Consider the following 12,189-nt stretch of genomic DNA (forward strand, 5'->3'; position numbering starts at 1 on the left):
TAAACAAGGTGGATTACAATAACAAACATAATTTCCTTACCATTTTGCTGCTCAGAGTGTCTTTCCTATAGAGAAAAATGATCTGCAAAATCAAGGTATCCAATGGAGATGGAAAATAACATATCATTATTCACTGGAAGTTAAGACTCATTAAGGCAGTTTTGCTTATGATGAAGATTAGGTTTGTGGCACATTATCATTAAATTGCAAAACAACAGAAACAGTTTGGAGGTTTCAATGCAGCATTGACAGAAGTGAGTGGTGTTGATCCCTAGATTCCATGCAGCAATAGGTTACAAAAAAATGTCACACAAAAAAACTGAAACATGGGTAGACTTGAGTCACATGCAGTTGGAATTCATTGCCATGGCAATAAATGAATAATGGTCACTTGAGTAAATTATCAGAGACAAGGTATGAAGAGTAATCAGGAAAGCTGATGAAGCGGTTGCCTTTGCATTCAAGTTAGCTTAAGATAAAAGGAAATAAGTTATGCTTCAGTTATAGCTTAGTCAGACACCCCCTGACGTATTATGATCAGTTGTGGGCACTGAAACCCATGATGGTCTCAGGGAGGGTGTATCTCTCAGAGCCAAAAAGGTGTTGAGTCACAACAGAGTTAGATTGTATTTTCTTGATGATAGTAGAAAGTCAAACAGATTGAAATCTCTCAAATGGTGAAAAAAACTGATACAGAAGATTTAGAACAAAAGAATATAATTTGAAAACAAATGGAGTGGGCAGTGAGTAGAGTGCATACCACTGTCATGCCATGTTTAACTCAACATTATTATCATAATACCTTTCCTTCTTGAGGGTTTCCCCTAGATCTTTGATACTCTGCAACTATTAAGCTTTAAAAGGACATTTGTCTATTAAGAATCTCCATTTCACTGAGGAGACATTTGGTTAATCAGCATCCAACAACTTATTCTGAAACTCTGCCCACAGCTGCTAAGTAAATCCATAACATTTTAAACAAAACAACTCTCAACTCTCTAAAGAAAATTCAATTTGCTCAATCTTCTAATGTTTATGCAGTTTTAAAAAATCCAGGATCCAAAACCAGATCCATATCTTTGACAACATCTAATCAGTTCTTTTGTTTATCACAACATTTATTTATCAATCTTTTTTGGTGAAATCTACTCATTAGCTTTTAAAGTATATCGTTTACAGTAAAAGAAAATTACCTCGACCACCTACATTGAGTTAGACATTTAAAGAGTGAAATCAGGAGACATTTTCTTTTGACCCATAAAAGGAACAAACTCCTCTTAAGTGTAGGTGTGGAGTTGATATAAATCTTCAAGACTAAGAACAATAGATCTTTCTTTTTCCAGTATGAAAGAATTGTTGGCCAAAAATGGGTAAATAGAGTTGAGATACAAATCAGCCATGACTGAATGATGAAACAGACCCCAGGGACTGAATGGCCCACAACAGTTCCAATGTGTTGCAAAGTGCTGCTTTCAAAAAAAAATGCAGTAATATTGGCTTTAGCAACAGGAGACTCACAACTGCAGATGATTGCTTTTAGTGTCTTGCCCCGAGACGGCTAATTTTTCTGTGTCAGCACGGTGCAGCAGTTTATCAACTGCCTAGTACAGACATTCCCTCCTTTAATTCCTTCAGAGTCCTAGAATTATCTTGCTGAACACATTCATCTTATGCCTCTAATTGAATAGAAAACAGCACCTTCATGCTGTAATCATATTGAACAAATAATGAAGTATTAATTGATGGTAAATTGCTCAGACAGGTAGCTTGGACATGCATATGCAGAAAAAAGGTAAGAGCACATATCAGATCTATTTGCCTTCTCACAAACAAATCTTTAATTATAAACAGTGACTGATCTTGTATTAGGTTCATACTCTCTGAATTTATTTTGCCATAATTTGTTTTTTGGCCAGTATAAAATTGAGAAGTAACTTTGTCAGGTAACTTTATGTATGAAAGCCAATTTAGCATTAGCACTGTATGACTGTTTAGATAGGAAGAGGTGAAGTGCAAGCATTCCATATGCTTTTAGCTTGACATTGATTCATGCTTCTGAAAGATGTTCTTAGATGATACTATCATATTTCACTTATAATCTTTCCTATTATTTTTCTTTAAGCTTCAATCTAATAATAGCATGCTGAGGTTGGGATAATGTTCTCTAATTGTATCACTGGATGAGATTTTAATACATTTAGCTAGATTTAAAATATGAATGCATGTCTCAGATTGGATTTCTTTCCTTATTGTATTCTATCTTTATATTTAACAATGTACTGTAATTAGGTAGAAGATTCAAAAAGGTACCATACCAGGCTGACATCCTTTTTGAAGCTTATTCACTCAGAATACCAACAGAAAAATAAAGCATTATTTTTAATGAAAGCTGAAAGAAATTTTACCTTTGCCCATTGTTAATAATTTTCTTAATTTAATGAATTGCTAACTGTCTGAGAACTATCCATTGCCAGCAGACTGCAACAAGCATCCTTACTAGGAATTTTCCTACTTTTCCACATGGTCTTTTTGAAATTATTTTTCAATGATACACCTTGGAATGCTTCTCTATGTTGAAGCAATCCACCGGTGCTGCTTTGATTGCACCTCCCAAACCTGTGACCTCTACCATTTAAAAAGGCAAGGTCAGCAGATATATTAGAATATCACTACCTATTGCTTATCCTCCAAGCCACATACCATCCAGACATGGAACACCTTTCCTTCACTGTCATTCGGTCAATATCTTCGAACACTCTCCCCACTAAAATCGGAGGTATCCCCGGCGGCACGGTGGCCCAGTGGTTAGCACTGCTGCCTCACAGCGCCTGTAGACCCGAGTTCAATTCCCGACTCAGGCGACTGACTGTGTGGAGTTTGCACGTTCTCCCCGTGTCTGCGTGGGTTTCCTCCGGGTGCTCCGGTTTCCTCCCACAGTCCAAAAGATGTGCGGGTCAGGTGAATTGGCCATGCTAAATTGCCCGTAGTGTTAGGTTAAAGGGGTAAAGGTAGGGGTATGGGTGGGTTGCGCTTCGGCGGGTCGGTGTGGACTTGTTGGGCCGAAGGGCCTGTTTCCACACTGTAAGTAATCTAATCTAATTTCTGCAGCGTTTCAAGACGTCAGCTCATCACAATCTTCTCATGAGCTACTAGGAATAGACAATAAATGCTGGCCTACTCGGAGAAATCCATTCCTGTGAATGAAGGAAAAAAAGCATGAGGTTAATGTTTTTGTTTCAGAGTACCTCCTCCAAATGTTAGCATGTGTCTGTGCACCATTATTCTCAACTTTTGTGGGTGCAATTAAATGTTAATAGAATAGAAAATTGGGAATGTGGTAAAACTGACTATCCATTTACTGTCAATTCCAGTCTATTTTAAGAAATAAAACTTGAAGAAAATATGTTGACAAAGTACAATTGAAATAAGGAGCTAGTTCATTAACAACTCTGACACCTTAGAATTTCATGGGTCTTCTATGGTCTAGACCCTGATTTGAAAAGCATTTATATTGATCATAAGCTTACTGTACTGAAGTTTTTGAATAAGGATGTATTCCAATTTTGGTTTCAGAGATGGTACTTTTGAAAGCGTGCAATGCATTGGAATGCTTACTTTCAAAGTATTATTGACATTTTTTATTGTATTGAGATATACCAATTTACGTTTTTTATGGTACTTACTATGTACAATGAGATGTATTTTGCTTTACAATGAAGTGTTATAGGTAGTGGATATCTAGCAGAGACTTTATAAGGGAATAAAGCAAAGATTTAATTCTAAAGAAAGGAGTTACTGAGGGTGGGAGTAAGGTGATTGAAGGAAACAAAAAACACGGTGGCACAATGGTTAGCACTGCTGCCTCGCAGCGTCAGAGACCCGGGGTCAATTCCAGCCTCAGGCGACTGACTGTGTAGAGTTTGCACATTCTCCCTGTGTCTGCGTGGGTTTGCTCCGGTTTCCTCCCACAGTCCAAAAATGTGCAGGTTATGTGAATTGGCCATGCTAAATTGCCTGTAGTGTTAGGTGAAGGGGTAAATGTAGGGGAATGGGTCTGGGTGGGTTGTGCTTCGGCGGGTCAGTGTGGACTTGTTTGGCCGAAGGGCCTGTTTCCACACTGTAAGTAATCTATGCAAATCTATATAGGTGTTAGAGGACATAAATAAAGTGCTAAAGAAGATCTTGAAATTAGAGAGGACCAAGGGATGGTAAAAATTTGAATGTGGAGGTAAATATCTTAAAGTTGATTTGTTACAATATACCAATTTTCCTGAGATTTATGTGTATGAAAATGCAGGCTTTAATGAGTTTGATGAAAAGGGGTGTACAACTCAGGATGACTTGTAATCGATAATTAGCAGTAGCAATGAGAGTATAGGGAAAGTCCAATCACAAATTGATGAGAGTGTGGATGTGTGTTTTGATGGTGGAGGGAAACTGATGTGTGATATTGCGGAGATGAAAGTTTAACAGATCACGTAAAAACAACTTGCAATCAAGCACTATAATGCAACTCTACACTCTTTATTGTGTGCTGTAAAAATGTGCATTCTGAATATATTTAAAAAGGCTCTGAGATATGTCACACCATATCAAAAGAAGCCAAAAAAAAGACTTTCAAAAAATAACACATGGCCTGATTTAGGATTATTGGAATTAGATCACTACTAATCTAAAATTTTTCTTTACTGTTAATAGTTATTGGGTGAAACTGCCACAGCACGTTTTATTTCTAACTTAAACAAAAGTTGGTTAACCTTTTAAAACTGAACACTTGTCTTTCATTAATTTTGAACAAATTTTAGTTTTACAAAGGACTTGAAATCACTGAAAATGAGGCACTGAATCCTGAGGGTTATTTTTGAGTTTCCCAGTTCTAGATTAAAGGCAGCAAAATGTAATGCTTCTGACCGAGTGAAATCGGTTTGTTTTTGTTCCTGCCTACAATGAGTTACTGTACACTGGATTGGAGGAAAGGTTCTGAAACAAAGTGAACCAAGAGGTCATGTGAACCAACAAACTGAAATACAAATTAGAATGCTTGCTCCAAAGTAATACATCCATTGATTTAATTCTTAATTTAAATAGCCAAGCATATTTAGACATTTAATTTTTGTATTCACTTTCTGCTGGAGTCCTACAGTATGGCATCAGTCTAGATTATTAAAATGCTTTCTGGATGAGGGAAAAGGTAGCAATTGATGTGAAAAGTCAAAAAAGGGCAATAATACGATGTAAAATTAGGAGAGGGTTAAAAGCACAACATTGTCCCCCTAAGTCTGGTTCACGGGATTTAATTATATTCAATATCTTTTACATATTAAAGAGCATGTTTACAAGGCAAGGACAATATAATTAGATTTTAAATAGTGACTCCAAATCACAGCCAAATTATGGTGTCAAATTGTGATAAAGCCACTCACCAAAATAAATTCCTTAAAGATTTCACTCGTGTAAAAACATAGTTCAAATTCAAGAAAAAAGTTAAACCAGGAAAGCTGACTTTGTTAATGTATTCTGGTCAATGTTTTACCATATAAAGGGAAAAAAAACAGAACAATGAGATATTGGAAGATCTCAGTTTAAAGGATTTTGCAGAGTTTAAAGATCAGGATATAATTAAATAACATGTGAAGATTGAATGTACATTCCCATTGAGAAAAATAGCAATGTTAGAATTTTATTCCCAATTATTTGTGAGAATAGTTTGTTCAATTTTTTTTATGCTGCCATGTTCCATTCTTGCATGAAATGTGTTCATTTTTCTAGTCAAGTCCTTCAAACTGATTACTAGAAAGTGATTGAATGTGGACATATGAAAGTGAAGCAAGGATATTTGGAATGCCATGGAAGCATTTTGTTACTCAAAGGGTTAAATGCTGTAAATGGCCTCAACAACAGTCTTATTAAGGCTCAGAATGAAACTGTCCACTTAACACAAAGACTGGAGAAGATGTTATTATATTGGATTGCTTCTAATGGCGAGGAATTGAGTTTTGCATACAAAGACTCTGATAGGTCCACTTTAGTAGCGTCTGGTAGCAGCCTGTCACTGTAAATGAAAGTCCTGCAGTGAAGAGAATTCAAACAGCTAGCAGCATGTAAAAGTTTTCATTGGCCTGGGGGCCATTAGTTAGATGCTGCTGAGATCCTGCCTGCATGGTTCTGCCAGCTGTTAGTACTGGATGCATGGTGACTGTTTGGAAAGGAGGAAATAAAATACCTGTATGGCTGAGGTGTCATGTGAAGTATAGCTGGAGGCACCTTTTATACTGAGAGCTCTGATAAGCAAGAGACCTCCTAATCGGAAGGTAGGAAGCCAGCATGGATGAACTGCATTGCCTTCTAGTAATGAACTCTGTCTTGAGAAAAGGGAAGTCAGTATGCTTCTAACCCTTTAGCTATTACATAAACTATTTCAAAATCACTGTTCACTCTGTAAGGTCTGTTGCATTTCTGTTGCTTTGTTAAATAAATTTGAATAAAGCCTTTTAAGTAGAATCTGAATGGCATGTGATTTCGTGAGAGTAAAATAATCATTAAGCTTAAGGAGAAGATAAAAAGGGCTATGTGTACAGTTGTAGGAAGCTGATATTTCACAAACATTGTGTGTTTCTTATACCTATTATCAAATAGTGTACATATGTCTCAACCTTTTTTATGCCATAGTGAATTTAGGTTATGAACAGAAAGTTATGTAAATAGTAAATAAATAAAGTTCCTACCATTTGAAGTATTCTTTTAAAGAAATCATTATAACACCTAAGCATTGTTCTGACCAATTAATTAAATTTGGACTCCAGAGATCTGTGCATATTTTATCATTCCATTATACAGACATTCATCAGAAAAAGAATACAACATATTTTGTTTTTAAATGTGAGACCCTTCATAGCTGATGAATTTTCAGAAAATATTTTAAATACTTTACAGTAATTATTTTTCTTATATAATTTTGTTCAACATTGACATAGGTGTGTCTTGTTGCTACTGTTGAAATGATTAACTTCATGATAAAAGCATGCACATGTTCCTTCAGGATTTCTTGGGTATTTATTACTGTTCAGAGTATGTATTTAGAATTAAGTTAGCAGATGACATGAAAAAAAAACTGGTGGTTTATGATGTACAGAAAATTAAATTAGAATCCAGTCGATATGTGATGTGAGTTCAGGTTAATACAAGAATCTATTGCTCAAATCAGATGCTCAGTGTGGTGTATAAGAATATGCTTCACATGATCCTAGCTGTCAGTCCTTTGAGAGACTCAAAAGCATGTGGATTAAAGGTAGGAGTTAACTGTAAATTGTTGGTAGGTGGATCTGAGGCAATAGGGTTTAGTAGCTGCATGGAGTATAGCTGTGAAATCTGAGCAACTAAGATTTGTTCTGTTACAAAGGAAGTAGCTTGCATGCCTAAAAGCAATCTATTATGTTCAGTGATTATTTTTGTCCTGAGCCTTAATTTACGGTAGTTTAAATGAAATACAGATAAGCAAGTGACTTTTAGGGCTGCCTACTTCATGATAGCTGTCTGGAACAAAGGGAATTCTCTGCGATCCCAATAAGCAGATGCTTAAATGAAGATGCAAGTGCTGAAAATTTCCTTGGGGGATGACAGGGTTTGTTATATGAACATTTGTAACAAAAGACAAGCTGATAATAATGTGTGCCGTATTTCTGCTTCAAGTGCTGTTAAAAGATTCAATACTACTCAGGGTGGTATAACTTTAACCAAAGTGTTTGAAATTCATGTAAGAAATTTTGATTCTGGATATGCAGAATTTGCACAGAAGCAACCCACCCATTCTTCAAAAAAAAAGTCTTTATTTCCTTTTACTGCAGCATGGCCTTCAATTGTTCAGCTTCCATTATAGTTCAGCCTCTATAACATATTTAATACAGAAAAAGGTGCAGTAGATAAAATATTCATGTTATGTAGTCTGCATTTTTAAAGAATGTTCTTTCTGGTTGGTACCACTGATGTGCTTTGTCTTGGCATCGCAGTAGCTATGCTGACATGCTGCATGATGTAAATTGCATTCATTCATTTCAATGTTCGGGATTTTGTGTGATCTTTTCCTTGTCACTGGGTTGCAAGCAAAGCCGTGACAGTGATGGAATTGGCCAGGACGGAGCTGCAGGTGTTTATCATTTCGTGTATCTGTTCAGAGAGCGACAGCTGCTGTTATAAGAGAGGACAAAATCAAAGTAAGTCAGCGGAAGCATGTTGAGATGAAGAGAAGCAAAAAAAAAGACTAACTTACCGTGCAGGATGCAGTTGTATACTTATGTCACTTTTCAGAAGCAGCTTAAAGGATTTATCTGGCTCATGTGTTATATTAGCTCTTAAAGGTTGTTGTATGCTTCATATATATTTGCTGCATGTCATTGCTGGTATTGTATAATTTTCCGATACTGTCGTCTTTGACAGGGAAGGACAATGCGTCTTTAACAGGAGGTGGCAGCAAAGAGCTAGTATAACTGAAGCTTGTTGGGTGTCTGGTTACATCCATTGGAGCTGAACACTTCATAAAGAATAACGTCTGGTAATTACAAAAGTTTTTTTTTAATGTAGCGAATTACTCTAATGGTTCACCGGGTTATAACAAAATTCAAACTAAATTGCAAACGCGTATGTTCTAAAATAATCTGCGAGGCGTGAATGTTAGTAAGTATGGAGGAAGGGGGCACTGACTAATTACAAGTGATAGTGATCATGATTCACGCTCGGCAAAATTGAAAGACCTTACAAATTAAAATAATGAAGCCCCTGATGTTGAAAACAAAGAAGTGGGACTTACTCGCAGGGTGCACGGATAAATTAAATTTCCGACAGAAAATTCGAATGTGTTAAATAATATTCGGATGTAAATTGGGATGGCATTCCTGTTGTGTGCTAACCACTTTTTTGAGAAAAATCTTCCATCACTGACCTTCCATCATTATTAGTCAATAATAAGTAATGAAATTGTCCTATTTGTGGAAGCAATATTCCACCGTTTAAATGGATCATTTGCTTATGCTGCTTAAAAAGACGGTTTTAATCCAACAGGTTAAAAACAGTACAACTACACGAAAGATTTCTGCAGTCTGTTTTGCTCAACTTATTATGGACGTTGCATCTGAGAAAATAAGCTCAGATTGTTTTCTTTGGAGCACAGGAGGCTGAGAGGAGCAACTGATTGAGGTGCATAAGCCTCTGGAGCAAATGGGAGCCTGGGTTTCCTGGTTTAGAGGTAGAGACACTACCACTATGCCAGCAGAACCCCTTAAGGTTATGAGAGACACGGACAGTGTGAATAGAAAGCGGTTGTTCAAACTGTCAATGACAATGGGGCAGACTTATAAAGTGAAAGGCAGGAGACTGAGGGGGTTTGCAAATTTTTGTTTTCATTCGAAGGTTGGGGATGTCTGGAATATGCTGGTGGGAGGGTAGTTGAGGCAGGTAACCTCACAACTTTTTATAAAAATACTTCAATAAATGTTTCAAGTACGTAACATTTAATGCTATGGACCAAGTTCTGGAAAGCGGAGCTAGTGTAGATAGTTGCATGTTTTTGACATAATTGACTTGATGAACCAAAGGACTTCATCTGTACTGCATGATTCTATGAGCAGATGTTGTGACAATAAAATAGGAGGTGCAATCAAAAGAAATAAGTAAAATAAAACAAAGAACTGCAGATGCTGGAAATTTGAAAGAAAACCAGAAACTACTGGGAAAAAACCAGCAGGTCTGACAGCATCCATGGGGAGAGAGAGAGAGAGAGAGCGCAGAATTACTGCTTGGAGTCCCGTGACCCTTCTCTCACAAACTTATTGCCATCTTTAACTTCTGCTCATGGTACAAAATCAGGTGATGAGTTAAATCATTCCAGAAAATTAAAATCATTAGTAAGCTGGACGCAGGATGGAGTGTAGATTCAGCGATAGACCTGGATTTTACAGGCTAGGATCTGTAGGTTATTTTGCATCAGATATTTATTCCATTTTTAAGCAGATAGCTCTGGATGACAGAACCAAGCACTGTGGTGAATTCATGTACAGTACTGAGAAAGTGTTGGGTTACTTTAAATGTGCTTTCAATTTCAGCTTTTCATTTTTAGAAGGAAGTGTCAGGTCAATGGATGTGCAATTCACTGATGCTGAAGGGTTAGGCAAAAATCAACTTCTTTATTTGCAAAGTCAGTTTAATGTCATTTTATCAGTACAAAAAAGGAAAATCTAAAAGCTTAAATTGGAGGCATCAGATTCCTTGTCCTTCCCTGGCTGTTCACAGACTGTAGGAGGAATTCCTAACCCTCAGCAAAGGGAAGTCCTAGCTTGAAGAGCTTCCACCAATCCGAATTTGGTGAATAGGGCCATAAGAAATAGGATCAAGAGTAGGCCATCTGATCCCTGAGTAAAAAAGTGTGGTGCTGGAAATGCACAACCAGTCAGCACATTCCTGATGAAGAGCTTATGCTTGAAAGGTTGACTGTCCTGCTCCTCGGATGATGCCTGACTGGCTGTGCGTTTCCAGCACCATGCTCTTTGATTCTGATCTCCAGCATCAACAGTGCTCAATTTCTCCCATTTGATCCCTGAACCTGTTCTGCCATTCGATGGCTGAATTTCATGCTAAAGAAGTGAGGCTTTGAATCCAGATTTGTGTTGGTGCATGGGGGAGAATTTTGTAGGTCCATGGTGGGTAGGGTTTCTACCAGGAAGTGTATATAGCCTTGAAGTTTCCCTTTTGACTTGTCCTTTACCTACCCACCACTGCCATGAGGCCATACAGGGAAAGTTACTAGTCTGAGCTGTTGGTATTTAGCCTCTCCCATGGTTGGTTACATATTGGTGATTGCAAAATGAGGCCTTGAAATGGGAATTGATTGCCCACTTGAGAGTCTCAAATGATCCACTGACATCGCCACCTCTGCTGTCTATAATTATGATGGGGGCAGGAGCAAGTGGGTAGACAGCAGGCAATCCACCCTTGGAAATAACAAGTTCTTCACCATCATACCTGCTTGTCAGGGCCAGGGAGTGGAAAAGTCAGTCCCAAAGAATAATTTCCAGCTGAACTAACATCCAAAATTGAGTAATTTAAACCATAGCAGATTTCACCAGTCCGTTGTGAAAACTATTATAATGGTTATGCATTAAAAAAAGAACAGATTCTGAAAATGCACACTCCAGTCACTTATTCCTTAATTTGGATACCAGGATGTTCCATTTATTTATGTTAGCAATATCCGTGTAATCTGGGTGGAATCAGCTGAACCGGAAATTTTAAAAAAATTGCATGAGTTATGTTCACAATCACTTAGGTTCTTGCTTTGCACAGGCTGTTGCATTTGTTTGATAAAACAGAACTTAAATATTTTCTTTAAAAAGACTCCAATTCAAAGCTTCGCATCCTGCACTGATCAGGACTGGGATGCCATGAACTGAACTTGAAGATGGAACACCAGATTATACAGTATGATGGGTATAGAAATGCAACTGTATTTGTTAATTGTCAGTCTTAGCAATATGATTAACTCAGGGCAGGCAGATAGAATCTAATTGTTCATGGTTTGCCATGGGGAATACAGCAAAGATTAACAATCTAACTGCTTGTTCTGAGGTTAAACATCCAGTTGCATCTCCAAGCCAACTATGGTGTCACAATTTTCTTTTCTTCCCTTCAGATGTCTATAATTTTGTAAGATGCAATCTCAGGTAGTGCATCTACTGGAGCAGGAGTTTGAATTAAGTCTGTTTGAGTTGAAGAGCTGGATTCTTAGATGTCATATGAAGGCTATACTAGTTCAGAATTCAGGATGGAGGCAGTTTTTTTTTATTTAATTAAGTTTGACTAGGGAGAGTTAACAACATTCTTTATCATTTTTAAGTCTTTAGTGCAGGAGTTAAAATGGCTCGTCCAATATTGGTCCTTCTTAATACAGAGTAAGCTCTCTGGGAAAGCGCGAGGTTTACAGTCTAGCCTAGGGAAAATGCTATTGATATGAAGTAAAAATCTCTAATTAAACACAATATTATAACTGTGCATATCCAAATTTTATTGCAGTCTGTCCACAAATCCATGAATCAACAAAATAGGGGAAAGACCGTATAGGATGCCACTAGACAGGAAAGATGTCAAATATCCATTATAACCCATGGTTATTTGCCCCATTTTTAGAAAAAAAAACTATCTGTA

General features: G+C 37.2%; 1 protein-coding gene across 2 annotated transcripts in view; it reads left to right on the forward strand.

Annotated features, from left to right (window-relative positions):
* The first annotated feature begins 8,110 nt into the window (after positions 1-8,110).
* LOC122553234 (N-heparan sulfate sulfotransferase 4-like) overlaps positions 8,111-12,189 on the forward strand; it is an 889,310-nt gene continuing 885,231 nt past the window's right edge. For both annotated transcript variants that reach the window (XM_087985585.1, XM_087985673.1), the window contains exons 1-2: positions 8,111-8,210; positions 8,434-8,548. The gene's annotated coding sequence lies outside the window, so the exon portion shown is untranslated. The remainder of the gene's footprint in view (positions 8,211-8,433; positions 8,549-12,189) is intronic.

Source organism: Chiloscyllium plagiosum, unplaced genomic scaffold (genome assembly GCF_037043375.1).
Source record: "Chiloscyllium plagiosum isolate Xiang-an unplaced genomic scaffold, Cpla_swu_hap1 HiC_scaffold_1, whole genome shotgun sequence".
NCBI classification, from domain to species: domain Eukaryota; kingdom Metazoa; phylum Chordata; class Chondrichthyes; order Orectolobiformes; family Hemiscylliidae; genus Chiloscyllium; species Chiloscyllium plagiosum.